The 15,198-nt window shown below is 38.3% G+C and overlaps 1 protein-coding gene and 1 long non-coding RNA gene across 2 annotated transcripts in view; both read right to left on the bottom strand.

Moving 5' to 3' along the window:
* Window positions 1-4,145, bottom strand: part of LOC126818115 (transient receptor potential cation channel subfamily M member-like 2) — a 39,682-nt gene extending 35,537 nt beyond the window's left edge. Inside the window, exon 1 of the mRNA XM_056100493.1 lies at window positions 3,996-4,145. The gene's annotated coding sequence lies outside the window, so the exon portion shown is untranslated. The remainder of the gene's footprint in view (window positions 1-3,995) is intronic.
* Window positions 4,146-7,861: 3,716 nt separating this feature from the next.
* Window positions 7,862-12,416, bottom strand: LOC126817127 (uncharacterized). The gene is made up of 4 exons (XR_007678798.2): window positions 11,945-12,416; window positions 10,200-10,372; window positions 9,505-9,588; window positions 7,862-8,730 (listed from the first exon to the last, which is right to left on the bottom strand). It is a non-coding gene; the product is annotated as an uncharacterized LOC126817127 (long non-coding RNA).
* Window positions 12,417-15,198: the final 2,782 nt, after the last annotated feature.

The raw sequence follows: 15,198 nt of genomic DNA, 5'->3' as shown, positions 1-15,198 counted from the left end.
AAATACAGTAATTTATTCAGAAATATTACTGACATGAATTTCAAACCGGTATGTGAATTAAATATGGAAAATTTTCCGAACGGTGTACCTATTTGTCGTTAGATTTGTGCTAATTACATACAGTTGAATACGATATTCCTCCTAACAAATTACCAAGAATTATTTTTGTTGAAGTCTAGTTATATTAAAGGGAATGGAAGCTTAAAATTTTAAAACCCATTTCCTAGTGGAACTTCATTTGACCCAATTCTGGTGGATTCGTTTCAAAATGGATTAAGAACCCTGGTATAAACGCAGTTATCATGCAATGGGTGAAGATATGAAATGAAATGAAATGGGGTTTAACATCCTACTGTTCTGCTCCGAACTGGGCTAATGAAGACGGGAATACGCCATACAGTTTGCTATGAGGGAAACTTTGCCCGGACAGTGGCTCTACAGCCTACTCTTATATTGAATTCCAACTGTCAAGGGATCTTTTACGTGCATGCCAATGTGTACAATGACCTCAGTTTTACATCCCATCTAAACGACTATAACATACAATGTTGACGATTACATCAACATTAATATGTACCACACATGTCTTCAAAATTAATGTTATTTAATTACATATTGTAATGCATCACAATGTGAAATGTTTGTTGCAACTTCCATACTCATGCTTGTACATATATCCATATCAAATATTCTAGTACTATATATTATTTACTGCCCATTGTTTTTAATTCTATAATAATATTTATGTCATGACCTACCTTCAAGGCTAGTGGTATAACTCACTGTATCTAACTATTAAACATATTTATAAGGTAGCAATTTAAAGTTACTCTCGAGAGATGAGTATTTATGCCATGCTTCAATAACTAAATATAATACTAGGCAGCAAACACCCATATTTCATTTTTATTGCAAGGAAAAAAATCTGTGTTGCAATACAATAGGCCTACATGTATATCCATATCAGAAGTTTTTACATGTCTCAAAGACAAGTGACATTGCACTGTATGAATATTTATTGCCAAATGTAATTATCTTAAAGATGGGTTTAAAGTTTAAAGATGCTTAATATAAGATTTAGATGCAGGGCTGGTGGTTCTCGCTACAACAGTCGATTATTCATTGTTCATTTAATTTAGGGGGGTTGGATGGCTGAATGGTTAGCAAGTGCACGTTGTATCATAAGGTCTGTCATTACTGCATGGTTTCGATTCTCCGGTTGTACGTGACAAGGAGCAGAGTCTCCTGTCCAACCTCACAGGTTTTCTCCGGGTCCTCCGGTTTCCTCTCACTGCTAAAGAGTCTACGCACAAAAGAATTATTGAAATAAAATTGTGTTAGTCCCGAAATGACCTAGTTTGTGTCAAGTGGATGTTAATCTCTCTCTCTCTCTCTCTCTCCATTAATCTATTTCCTGCAAATCGTGTTTAAATCTGTTGTAATCCATCCGACGATATAAAGACTTGATTATGGGCTTGTCATGTGAATAAATGTCTAATGATTTATATAACATTTCAGACCTAAAGAAAGACCTGGAATAGGCAGACTTGGCTCTTGCAAAATGTATGCTTTAATATGCTAAATAATATATTTATTTGTGTGCAGAGGCTCAAATTTCATAAATTTATTTGATCAAAACATAAGTACATGTATCAGTTCTTATCTTAACCGATGGTGGACCTTTATATATTGGATTTATTTTTACAACTTGAGTTTCGTGAATTAGTTTGGAGGTGTGGCCAGTTTGACATTTCCAAACTCTGAATCCCCAGTCACGTAACTATAAAAACAAGTACGAAAACAAGGTCATAATAAACAGAGTTAAGGCACGTAATCCTTGTCGAGGATTGTGGGTTAGGGTTAGGGTAAGGTCTAGGGTTAGCGCTAGCCCTGTTTACATCTCGTGACCTTGACAAAATCTGCAGGTGGTCTTAATATTTAGATCTAACCATATGGACCAGGAACCGGGCATTTGGGAATTATGACATATGAAATATCGATGTGCAGGTGTCCAAGAAACAAAAATGTTAATTTTCACGTTGATCGTAATTGAATTGACTGGGCCTTCAGTTTTTTTGCAAAGTACGCTGCCCCAAAGAATAACAAGAACATGATCTGTTTATGGTTCAAAACCCCTGAGTAACTTGGAAAACTGAAAAAAAGTTTTGTAATCCATGTGACAAAGACAATAATAATGAATACGTTGTTTCATGAGCTTGATGTCAGAAACAAAAACGTTCACCTTTATTTCCCTTGAGTTTATCAGTTCAAATATATTCTTACAATTTCATTTGGCATAGTGTTATATAGATATTCGCCATTTGTCATCAGCGCTATATAGATCTTCGCCATTTGGCATCAGTGCATAGCAGAATATTGCAGAAAAACTAATTGCGTGACAAAATAGGCTACCAAAACGGCTACATTGTATACAATACTGTTTGATGACGAACAATACTTTCACCGGTTTTAATACCTTAAATCACTGTCCAAAGTTTCAGAGAAGACACCAGATTAAACGAAGGGCTGTTATGTTGCTGTACTTACATGTAGTAGAGACTAGATTGAGAGAGAGAGAGAGAGAGAGAGGAGAGAGAGAGGAGAGAAATGGGGTTTAATCTCAAATTGACACAAACTAGGTCATTTCAGAACTAACACTTGGTTTTCTGGGGAATCAAAACCAATGACAGACATTATGATACAGCACGAATGTGCTAATCATTTGGCCATCCAAACCCCAGTTTGATTGACGGGAAGAATAGACACACTCCCTCAAAAGCTCAAGTATCAGAAGTCAATCCAGCAATTACAAGAGAGGGATTTCTCGGGCCATTGCTTCAGGAATATGCTGCCCTGGCTGAATTCTCCATCACAGAATTTTTTTTATTTTTAAATACCCCCCGTAATTAATTTCTCATCAAGTTGGTGGGGACTGAATAAACAATAATAATCAATCATTGCAGTCATTGTTTTTTTAAATACCCCCCGTAATTATTTCTCATCAAGTTGGTGGGGACTGAATAAACAATAATAATCAATCATTGCAGTCATTGTTTTTTTAAGGCGAGCGATCTTTCTCGAGCACCTGCCAGACACCTGAATGTTGACCGAGGGGAGACTTTTAGCCCTCAATCCCCATAAAATTGAAAATCGGTCTCTTGTACAAAGTCATGGGGGGTTATGACATGCAGTTATTGATCTTCAGAACCATTTCCCATACACAACATTAATCACTCTCCTTAATAATATCAGATCACTCTCCTTAATTTCTAAATTACTCTTCTTATTGAAACTGGCAGAGCTTTTTTAGGTTACCCGGTAGTGATTTTTTCAATTTGTGGATTAAGGGAATACCAAAAACTGTCATTGTCATAGAGAGAGAGAAATGGGGTTTAACGTCCACTCGACACAAACTAGGTCATTTCGGGACCAACATATGGTTTAATTTTATTTCAATAATTCGCTTGTGCGTAGGGTTCTTTAGCGGTGGGAGGAAACCAGAGGACCCGGAGAAAACCCACGAGGTTGGACAGGCGACACTACTCCTTGTCACGTACAACTGGGTATTCGAAACCACACCAGTTGACTCAATGACAGGCCGTATGATACAGCACGCACAATGCTAACCATTCGGCCATCCACCACCCACCCACCCCCCTGTCATTGTCATTGTTGTGAAGAAATTATATATATAATGATAGTTTATGCTCGGTGAATACTGATGTAATTCATGATGCCGAAGGCTCTGCTATTGACTGCAATGTAATATTCCTAGTATAATCACATGACACGTAGGTTAAATACCTAAAAGCATGCCTATAATAATATGACATATCATGTATTATTCGTCAATAGACCACTAATAAATACCAGCATAGGATTGGCATAGTGCCATCATGCCATTCATGGCGTAGACAATGGATTCCAAAATAATATGCCTGCACTGCAGTGAGCTGTCAAAAAATATTGCGAGAAATACTAAATGTCATAATTACCTTGTCATTTTGACGGTTTTCTACCCATCCACAGGGAGATTTTTAAATTATTTGAAAGGTGTATATGTGTACAAGCCACCGTCTTAATTTACACTAAATAATTCAATTCTAACCAATACTATCATTGATAGGTTCAATCATGCCAATACTCATTAGACGAAGCCTAGAGGTTAAAGGGCACCTGCAGAGCTGACTATTCTCGTTGTTTCGTACTTTAGTAACAAACATTTTTATTACCGATTCTGTTTGTAGATTTAAGTTTCATGTTATTTGTAGCAGGTATTTGATGTATTTATAAACTGAAATACGTTAGTATAAAACCATTTTCAAACTCCATTATCATAGTAATATTAGTAATTGTATAAGTTTATAAATATTCGCACTCAGGCGACCTTCAACCTTTGTCTTGGTAACGTTTATTCGTAGCTATGGCAATGACAACATAAAAGGACAATCTTGTAACTGTCACGGTGCTGTACACTTGTTAAATATAGCTAAAGTGCACCAGCGGCGGATCTATATATATAAGGGGTTGGGGGTAGCCCCCCCCCCCTCCTGCTCAGCTACATGTACATGTAAATAAAATGTAAAACAAAACATTGTCACTGGCGTGTGCTTTAATTTTTAAACCGTTATCCTTTATCATCAGATGTGGTGGGCTGGGATAGGCATTCAATGCGCGAGGTAATGAAATTGAAATGATAGGCGTAGACATATGAATTCAAAATCAATGAAACGGAATCACAATGTGTCCACATTAATTCATAATAAAAATTGATGTCAAGAGAGAGAGAGAGAAATGGGGTTTAACGTCCACTCGACACAAACTAGGTCATTTCGGGACTAACATATGGTTTAATTTTATTTCAATAATTCGCTTGCGCGTAGGGGTCTGTAGCAGTGGGAGGACCCGGAGAAAACCCACGAGGTTGGACAGGCGATCCTACTCCTTGTCACGTACAAATGGGGATTCGAAACCACGCTAGTTGACTCAATGACAGGCCTTATGATAAAAATTGATGTCAAAAGGGATGTTGGATTTCTCTATTTTTAAAAACTTCTGTGTAGGCCTAGTTTTTATCGCTGTATGTTAATGTATGTATACCTACGCAATTTGGAGCGATGATGTAATCATGCATTGTCAACTGTCAAATTTCCTTAACAATGGATGGCGGGCATTCAGCACAAACAATAGGATCATCCTTAGAGTATTAAAAAAAAGAGGTATGCACAGTTTCGAAAGCATAACTGTCAAGAATTGCGACCTGTAGGGGCACACAGACAAAAAATTGGGTGTGGTTCTTTCCAGGGGATCGGGCATGCACCGAAAAATAATAGAGGAGAAGTCATATAAGTATGAGGAGTTTTCAAGATGACCCATTAAGAGTTGGGGTCTAGAGGCAACATAAAAGAGACAATGGGTGTGACTCTGCCCCTAGGGATAGGGCATGCACCATAAACAATAAGGATGATCCTTAATTTAGATCTAACGGCGAATGAAAATGTGTAATCAGATCTGGCTCCGTTTTGCATACGATCCTAACAACTAGACACTCTAACTATATGAGATCTTGATATCTTTATTAAAAGATGGACACTATCTGTGAACATTCACAGTTATGCCACGATGACAGAGACGATGTGTTGCTGCCAGTGCATGGTGCAAATTCCCACGTAACTTCAGGATTGTCCCAGCGATTTTTATCCGCCTGTTTTGCACCGTTTTCCAGATCAAAATGAACTTCGTCGCCGTAATGGTTTGGTGTATCATAGCTCCAGTAGCCCCAGATGTACCCGTCCACTAGACACAAACTAGGTCATTTCGGGACTAACATAATATGGTTCAATTTTATTTCAATAATTCGCTTGTGAAAGGAAACCGGGGGTAGCGGAGAAAACGCACGAGGTTGGACAAGCGACCCTTCTCCTTGTCACGTACAACCGGGGAATCGAAACCACGCCAGTTGATTCAATGACAGACACCCCGCTCCCCCCAAATTTCCATTGCTCCACAATACTAATGTTATACAGTGTTAAATTACTTTTCGATTATAGGGCCAACAAAATACGGTATAAGAGGGACTTGTAATAGTTATTTAGCACATTACACCTCTCCATTCTCCATGGCAACTACAAGAACTTCATTTGCATACGGGAAAAAAGTGCGAACAAGGACACTAGGGCGGAATAAGATAAGATAAGATGTTTATTGCATCAAAGCGTCCATGAAGGACAGCATGCATACATATACACTGACAATGGTCATATACATCCAATAATACAGTAGAAGGGGCGCTACTCTGTTACCTCGTTATGGATGCAGACCACTTGTAGATTTTACCACCATTGTCCATTAGATTTCAGCATCTTTATCTGTAAAGATAAATCCTCACTTATGCCGTCGGACAAGTTGCGCTATTCTGCTGTCAGTAGGGGACATGTGTTATTTCAGCAATTATCTCAAAATTATGAAAGAGCTATTTCCGTCTATTGCGGGTATTTCTCTAGAAATTAAATGCCATATAAGCTATTAATTAAACATTTATTAACATGACAAGACCATAATCAACTCTCTTTGCCGTCGGGTGGGTCCGATTTTAAGTAGATTAGAACAGTTCGGCTATTTAATGATTTAATTCTAAAATGGTGAAGGGAGGTTAAGCCACTAAAAATCAGTAATGTGTTTACAATCAGTGCACACATCTTGTCAAACCGTCAAACCTAATACCTTCACTCAGAATAAAGTAATTTGAATGAAATTTTCAATATATTCATTTTGCATTATCTATTTTGGAACTATTATAGCAAAGACGACCAGCCTTTTATCTAAATCTTACATAATACATGCATTATGGTTTTTAATTTACCTATAGGTGTTTCACCGGGTTTATCACGTGAAACAGGCCCCAGTACATATTTTTTAATATTGTACTGATCATCCTTAGCGTCACCAAAAATTTAACAAAAATGTTTTTTAAAAAAATTAATTTTATTATGCCTTATTATGAAGATAATTTACAATTCATTAACACTATGCTGATATTAAAAGTACAACATGTATGAGAGAATTATTGTTTAATGTTCACTCGACATTTCGGGACTAACACATGGTTCAATTTAATTTCAATAATTCGCTTGTGCGTAGGGGTCTTTAGCTGTGGGAGGAAACCGGAGGACCTGGAGAAAACCCACAAGGTTGGACAGGCGACCCTACAAGGACACGTACAACCGGGGAATTGAAACCACGGTGACGCAGCGGGTGGGATGTTGGCTCGCTCACCTGGTGATCGATCCGCATTGGCCGAGAAAATTCATCGGGATTTTCCGGTCTGATTCCCCCTTGTCAGTGGCGCAGGAAAGAGACAACGTATAATCGCTCTGATGGGATGAAAAACAGAGGTGCCGTGTATATATTGGCGTGCACGTAAATGATCCCTTGGCAGACGGAATTCGATATAAAAGTAGGCCGTAGTGCCGCTGCCCGGGCACAATTTCCCTCAAACACACTGTCCACTAGCCCAGTCGAAGCAGAACAGTAGGACGTTAAACCCCATTTCATTACAACATTCTTTATAAATTTACACAGGATATATAACTGTTTATTGTCCAGCGACCTAGGTTTCCACTACGATCACCTAGTTTCCATCAAGCAAATGATACAATCGTATTAAATTATGCAACATTATGTAATTGATAATAACAATATAACAACAACTTAAAGAAAGTCAAAACATAATTATTTCTATGTCTTTTGCTCAATAGGTTGTCAACTCACTATTATATGATCATAGGTATCATTCTCACACTTAAAAATCATTCACCCCAGAAATAATAACACAATTACCTCCCTTGTTTTTCTAATCCCCCCCCCCCCCCCCCATGGAATAGCTATCTTCAAACGTTTGAATTTGAAGTTGAAAATGATATTTTTGCCAATTTCTCAACTGGCAATAGTGAATTATAGGATTAATAGGATTATTCTTTAACAAGGTAGGACTGTTTATAGATACAACCTATTTTAAGGCTTTATTTGAATACATTTTAAAAATATAACCTAAAAATATGAACTTATCACTTCAAAAAAAAAAATTCTTTTGACAATCTACTAATCTATGAAAAACAGTTACTGCTTATGGTCCAGCTACCATTAGGGGATTCTCTAGAATTTATCAAGCAAATGAAAGGAAGGGTACTTGATTACGAATTACGTAGAAGAATTAATTACCTTACCCTATCTCAGTGAAGCTACCCGGCACCCACTGTGCTTGTTTTATTATACAAAGTTACCCTAATCCCTTTCATTGTAAAACCCTTCATATCATTTGGATTTAAAGGGACTCGCTCTTAAATTGTTAAGTATTATATACCATCCGCGTTAGCTTTTACCCCAGTTTGTGTAGCCGCCATCTTGTCCTTGCTGTTGTTGTTGCCGCTGTTGTTGTTGGGCCATTTGATACCCTCGTTCCATTGCATAGTCATATCTGTTCTTAAAACCCAAAGACCGCCCATACAAACAGAAGAAGCAGGTACCCAGGATAGAAAATAAAAACAAAACCAACATAATAATCATTCCAAACACTGCCATGGTTAAATTCCCGGTCCTATTAGGTAAACACAGTTTGTACACTTCGGTGGTTTCTGCTATAGTACAAAAGACAATGCCGACAATTTCAACTAAAGCGCCCAGGATACAAAAAGTTACCATAATAAGACAAATGACGAAATAACTTATCACCTGAAAAAACAAAACAGGAAGAAATGAAAGAGTGAGAGCGAGAGAGAGAGAGAGAGAGAGAGTTTAACGTCTACTCGACAAAACTAGGTCATTTCGGGACTAACACACGGTTCAACTTTATTTCCATAATTCGCTTGGGCGTAGGGGTCTTTAGCAGTGGGAGGAAACCGGAGGACCCGGAGAAAACCCACGAGGTTGGACAGGCGACCCTACTCCTTGTCATATACAACCGGGTATTCGAAACCACGCCAGTTGACTTTTCTTCACAGACTACATTTAATGTAGCATAGCGTGAAATTGAATGAATTGAATATTTTCAGTTATTTTGAGACTAATATGGTTATGTTACATGTACAATGGGAGGAAGGAGATTTTTGTCCTGACAGCGGTATTTTGCGCCTACTCTTCTATTTAAAACTGTCAATGGTTATTTTACGTGTACGACAATCTGTTTGTCGGGTGTTTTCCTTGTGTTTTAGTTAATTTAGATGTTTGGGTATAGTTTCCACTTATAGCCCCAGACATGTTTTTGTGACTTTCGCAGCCCAAAAACGGGATTTCAAGATGGCCGCACACTGAAAAACTGTCAATGGTTATTTTACGTGTACGACAATCTGTTTGTCGGGTGTTTTCCTTGTGTTTTAGTTAATTTAGATGTTTGGGTATAGTTTCCACTTATAGCCCCAGACATGTTTTTGTGACTTTCGCAGCCCAAAAACGGGATTTCAAGATGGCCGCACACTGAAAAACTGAATATCTATACTATTTACTTACCTAACTTTTAGTTTTAATAGAAACTTCTGTCTCGGTAGCACCATTTTTACCAGCTAACAATCCCAAAATACCGGAGAGAATTACCTATAATTATAAATTGCATAAGGGTGGGACAAATTTGTGGGTAACATTTAGGCCACAAATGTTGCGGATATTAATTGTTGAAGGTATCCACGTGCGTCATGTACAATGTCGCAAAGAACGTGCATGTTAATTTTTGTCCGAAATGAAAGCAACTTGTCGACATTTTGGGAACAGTAAACACAGATGGGAAACGATGTCCGTTTAGCCTCCATGTTTTCCACGGACATTGTTTTCGCGTGACGTGGCCTTAATTACATAGGCCTACATGACAACTACCTTCCCACAGATAAAACATACGCTTTATTATAGATAATCACTCCAAGCATACGCTGTACCAATGCAGTCCAAAATCGGACATTTACTACCAATATTTGTATCCAGAATAAACGCATTTAGAATCAACTCGTATCTACCAGTATAACTATCTAGAATCAACTCTTACTTACCAATATATCTATCTAGACCCAACTCGTATCTACAAGTATACCTATCTAGACCCAACTCGTATCTACCAGTATACCCCTCTAGAATCAACTCGTACTTACCAGTATACCCATCTAGAATCAACTCGTACTTACCAGTATACCCATCTAGAACGAACTTGTACTTACCAGTATGCCCATCCAGACAGGTACGGCAGCAGTATAAGGTAAAGCGGGATTGGCACTGGTATAATACAGAGCTATAGCACCAATAATAACAGATATCGAGCCTAACACAATCTGTAGAAAACTGACTGAACGCAGCTTCTGGAAACCCAATAGACGCTTCTGCCTCAAAGCCTCTGAAAAATGTATACAACTAATGAAAACCACCCCCTTTTATAGGGTTTAACGTCCTACTGTTCTGTACCGAAAAGACTGATGAAGACGAGCTTACGCCATGCAGGGACATTTTGCCCGGAATGCGGCAGAACGGCCTACTGCACCACTGACAAAAGGACGCCATGCCGCATAATCCCGATAAACTTTCGAGGTGAACATCGAGATCGAACACGCGGAGACCTCCAGGTTAGCGACCCCACTTTCATGTGAAGAGTCCGGGGGAAGAACGATCTAAGTCACATTTTTGTCTTTTCGTATAAAAAGCAAAAAGACTTTTGGACGAGAATGCTTGACGCGAACAGAACAACGACTGGGGTTAATTACAACTTCAAAATGATGTTTAATACAAATCATAATTACCAGTACAACAACTGATTTCCACTTTTCAGCAGCCAAATTAAGGTCAAATAAACACGATGGACTTGTTTTTGTCAGGGAGGCCATCTCAGAAGGGCCTTGGTTCGATGTGACTCCGATCGTTTTTTTACCTGAAATTGATTGTCCCAGAGAAAGCTTATACAATTTGCTACCAGATGGCGCCATTAACTGAGGTTCATTGAAAAAGTGACTTAGATCGTTCTTCTCCGGGGCTCTTCATATGTTATAGTGTATCTTTATATATATTTTATTTTTTAATTTTAGTTAAAGTAGTAATTGACAAATGTCCGAATTGATATCACGCTAAACTTTCAAGTCTTTTAACTGTTTGGGTTTATACTTAATTTAACAATATATATTACGTAATTATAGTTAACACGCGTTCTTGCTATGTCCATATCTTTTTCTATTTAAACATCTGTTTCCTATGTACAATTTAACATTTCTGGTCAAATATTATTATATAATTATTTTAATCCTAAGCTTGTATATATGTTCTATATTCTACTGTAACTTTAGTCTGGTGACCGACTCGCCCTAGCGATAACTATCTCGTTATTGTTACCGTTAACCAGTTCTTGACACTCGTTTATTAAAAGTACAATTAAAATTATTTATTCAGACACTAACGACGAGTTAGTGTTGGAATAAGCTACAACAATATTATATCAGCGTATGCTTACCAACGATATTATAAGTGGTATACGATGTTCTGTTAGTATTATATGTAAACACCTCAAATGTGAAGTGATATCGGGTGTTCTAGAAAGAGGACATACCCTGCCCCGTGCACCACAGCCACCTTTATAGCTAAATGGGGCAACGGTTTGGGCGTGGATTTTAGATGCCAAATCTACAGTTTGTACGGGCTTTTACGGATTCACTGAAAGTGTTTCTGATTTGTGATTTACCACAGTTCCCAGTTTTAGATACGTTCTGGTCATTTTATAGACAGGGCCCTTCTAAAACAGGCTTCGGTGACTAACTAGACCTTGCCATCACAGCCATTAGTTTGCGGCTAGTTTGCCTCCACGTCTCAGACCTATAAAGTTATAGAGACTTGACAATCGAGTTGATCGATATTAAATCGGGCGTGGTGTATATGTCGTTTTAAACTCAGTCTTTCTTTTATGTCAAATTAACAACAATCTTACCTTTACCAGTCTCTGTTTGATTCATTTTAGAGCCGTGCCGTTGATACTTCAGAAAGTCATATAATTTATAGTTTTACGACTTCAAGCTGACCATGGTCTGGGGATATAAGAATTAGGTAGCCTAATATATATATATACAATGCAGGCTACAGTGTCGTCACTAGTAATGTATTACCATGGACCGTATAGGCATATTATACTGTCCATGGTATTACCTGAACGGCCTTCACCTTACTGTGTGCTTTAATTGTTTATCTATTGCGAAATCGAGTAGGGATGATATCGTATTAATTGTCCTAAACATATAATCATATATTTACACGGTATATTACATAACCAAACAGTTATTTATAGATTGCTGACGCCCAAAATTAAAATTTCGTGGATTCTGATTGGACGCAAATGAGCATTTTAACCACTGACCTCGTAATGCAAATACACCGAACAAAAGACAATAAATATCGGTTTACCACCGATCACGCCACTGAATAACTGACGTCATAATCCGTTCATCCTACTGACGTCATATACACGCCCTATGATTGGTACCGTCCTTATTTTTAACCTTAACCGGCTCATAGCCTTTTTTGTACACTATTAAAGTACGTCATTACAAAGCATTTAATCCCCCCCCCACCATAATGATGCGCAAGTACGCATGATTAACAGTTTTATGTTTATGATAGCATGAAAAAAATAACCAGTTGTAAAAATATTAAACTTAGCCTATCCCCCGTTTTCTACTATTCAAAGACAAGCTTAGTTTGAAAATTAAGTTATCTTAAATATTGGACCTTGAAAACACCACGCCCATTTTCCCCTTCAAATTCAACTGACAAGGGTTAGTGTCTGTGCAGGCCAGTATTTACACACGGGTGGACCGTCATTGAATAGTGGTTTAACGCGTGTGCGCGAAATCATAAGGTTTGTCATTAAGTCAACTGGCGGGATTTTGATTGCCCCCCCCCCCCTTGTACGCAAGGAGTAGAGTCGCCTATCCAATCTCGTGGGTTTTCTCCGTGTCCGCTGGTTTCCACCTACTTCTATTGAAATAAAGTTGATACATATGTTACCTAAATTACCTAGTTTGTGTCAAATGGACGTTAAACCTCATCTCTCTCTCTCTCTCTCAAATTACTTTATTCTGAGCCAAGTTATCACCGTTTCTAGTTTTGACAAGATGTGTGCATTGCGGGAACCCGACCACGGGTATATTTGAGACTTAGCCTCCCATTTTTAGATTATATTTTTAAATGGCGAACGGTTCTAATCTAATTAAAATCTCGAGTATCCGATGGCATCGACAGTTGATTATGGTCTTAATAAGTTAGTTAATCAATGTCTAATTAATAGTTTCAGGTAAAATAAACACATTTGTCATAATATGTCATCTTCATGGTCAGGAATGCAATGTGTCTCTTGACCTAATTTAGTAATACGTCCCTCCCACAGTTCATCGTAGGGGGGTATGCCTATTCCATATATGTAAACTGGGACCGTGGTCAGTCTGTGACGCAAACTAATTAAGGTGTGGGCACTATAAAAGTGAGTGGGGGGGGGGGTTAGTATATTGGCAGAACCTACACCGCTTGTCATAATATTCATTTTACTTAATTGAGAACGAAGAAGATTTGTGACTAATGCTAAAAGGTTTTTTATACAAATAAAAAACCCAGAAAGAAACAAAACCTTAAACATGCATTATGCAGGAGCAAAATCTGCTTATTACAAGTCTTTCTTTAGGCCTGAAATGTTATCTAAATTATCAATTAGACATTAATTAACCTATCCAGACCATAATAAACTCTCGATGTCAAGGCTAGCCTTCGATGTTGGCTGGATTAAATTCCTATATGCCGCTAACGGCTATTGATAATTAAATCAATAAAAGTGGATAATCGAGACTATGCTGTTTATATTAATGATTTTAGTAATGATGACCGAGACTATGCAAAAATTTCACCCGCTTCTTTCTCGGCTCATAGTGGATCAATTTGACTGAAATTTTCAGCAAATTACCATTACACTATCTAGTTTTTAACTATTATAACGAGAACCGCCACCTCTTTATCTTATCTCCCATAATGTATCTTTAAATGTAGTTATAATTTTAGTCACGGAAGTGAAGGCAACGTGAATAGAACTACACGTAGCCCTAACCCAGCCTCGTCAACAATCACGTGCCCTAATCATATTTACCTCTCGCGACCGTGAAGAAATCTGCAGTTGGCCTTAGTAATTAGACATAGCCCTTACACACTAGTACTAGTTGTATGATCAGATAGATTCTAAAACGAGACCATAGCCTATCCCCTCTCATTGTAAATAGATCGTGTTACGCGTTAAGAGTTACACATGTACAGAGAGAGAGAGAGAGAGAGAGAGAGAGGGAGAGAAAGAGAGAGAGGGAGAGAGAGAGAGGTGGGGGTTTAACGTACACTCAACACAAACTTAGGTCATTTCGGGACTAACACATGTTTCAATTTTATTTGAAAACTTTGCTTGGGCGTAGGGGTCTTTAGCAGTGGGCATAGACTTACGAGCTGGGGGGGGGGGCTGGGGGGGAGGCGGCCGCCCCCCCATTTTGGGCACCAAATGCTGGGAAAATTTGGGCACACAATTGTACTTTGTAAAAGTTGTATAAAAAAATAATTGTCTTTTTGAATGTGTCCAATTTAACAGCGAATTTATTATTATTATGTAACATACTAAGAACATAACTACATTTTTTGGGCACCAACCACCACTGCCCCCCCCCCCCCCAGTCAAAAATTTCCCCGTACGCCTATGGCAGTGGGAGGAAACCAGAGAACCCGGAGAAAACCCACGGGGTTGGACAGGCGACCCTACTCCTTGCCACGTACAACCGGGGAATCGAAACCACGCCAGTTGACTCAATGACAGACACTATGATACAGCGCACACGTACGTACTAACCATTCGGCCATCCAACCGTGTTACACAGGTACAATACGAGACCATTGTCCAGCCGCGCTCATATTAAAATAGATCGCGTTACGAGTTACACGGGTATAAAACGAGACCATTGTTCACCCCGTACATAAATATGTGTCATGTTAGTAATACATACAATTAACATACACTGATATTCACTACTTAATACACCCTATACGTGACCTTATTCTAAATATAGATCCAGTGTGACAAGTTATTTAAAACGAAAGTAAAAGTAGGACTTTCTAAGAAAATGTAACAGGTTTGCGCATGTGAACTGTTGTTGGGTGGGTTTCTAA

This window comes from Patella vulgata, chromosome 4 (genome assembly GCF_932274485.2).
Source record: "Patella vulgata chromosome 4, xgPatVulg1.2, whole genome shotgun sequence".
In the NCBI taxonomy this organism is placed as follows: Eukaryota; Metazoa; Mollusca; class Gastropoda; family Patellidae; genus Patella; species Patella vulgata.
The sequence above is the reverse complement of the archived record's forward strand: the minus strand, read 5'-3'. Positions and strand labels throughout refer to the sequence as shown.